The sequence below is a fragment of the Vombatus ursinus genome, unplaced genomic scaffold (assembly GCF_900497805.2).
Source record: "Vombatus ursinus unplaced genomic scaffold, bare-nosed wombat genome assembly UNPS02014886.1, whole genome shotgun sequence".
Classification (NCBI taxonomy): Eukaryota; Metazoa; Chordata; class Mammalia; order Diprotodontia; family Vombatidae; genus Vombatus; species Vombatus ursinus.
The window spans coordinates 155,935-156,670 of record NW_020954664.1 but is presented as its reverse complement, the minus strand read 5'-3'; the positions used below and the strand labels follow the sequence as shown (position 1 = coordinate 156,670).

The following is a 736-nucleotide window of genomic DNA, read 5'->3' as shown; positions in this document are numbered from 1 at the left end:
GAACTCAGGAAGATGAGTCTTCCTGACTTCAGGCCTGGCACTCTATCCACTGTGTCACCTAGTTGCCCCAATTAAATTATCTAAAATTGGCCAATATGTGGAACTATGTATATCTACATCTATGTCTGTCTGTTTGTCTACCTATCTATATATCTATCTATCTATGAGAGAAAATAAATTCTTGCCATCTATGAGATTTTCTCTTGTAAGGCCCCTTCCAGAACAGAAGATTTATGTTTTCAGAGCCCTCCCAGCTATGGCCTATGGAAGTTTTTAGGACACTCCAGGTTTGCCCTTTTGAGTTCTAAAGTCTCTCTTCTGATATGATGTTGTCTAAGTAATCTCCTACCTCTCGAATTCTCTTCTCCATGGCAACTCCCAGGCCTGACATTCTTCTGTGCTGAAATCCTCCTTCTTCAGACAATTTTCCATTCTCCGCCTCTGGACATCTCCCACTGTCTCTGATCTAGTCCTTCTCAACTCTGACATGCCAGCTTCTACAGCCTCATCCAGACATTCTAGGTTCTAAATGCCCTTCCAGATCTAAAATTCTGACTTCACTTTTTACTCTAAATTAGAACACTTACAGGAGGGAATAACTGCTTTGCTTGGAAAATCTGTATTTTAAATTCTCAGCTACCTCCAACCCATTCCCTGGGACAATAGCTGGAAATTGAGACATTCAGGGTTTTGAGGACCTTCCAACACATGACATTTTTGGATCAAAGAAATACCC

At 41.2% G+C, this 736-nt stretch overlaps 1 pseudogene; it reads right to left on the bottom strand.

Moving 5' to 3' along the window:
- LOC114028553 overlaps nt 1-489 on the bottom strand; it is a 30,103-nt pseudogene extending 29,614 nt beyond the window's left edge.
- Nucleotides 490-736: the final 247 nt, after the last annotated feature.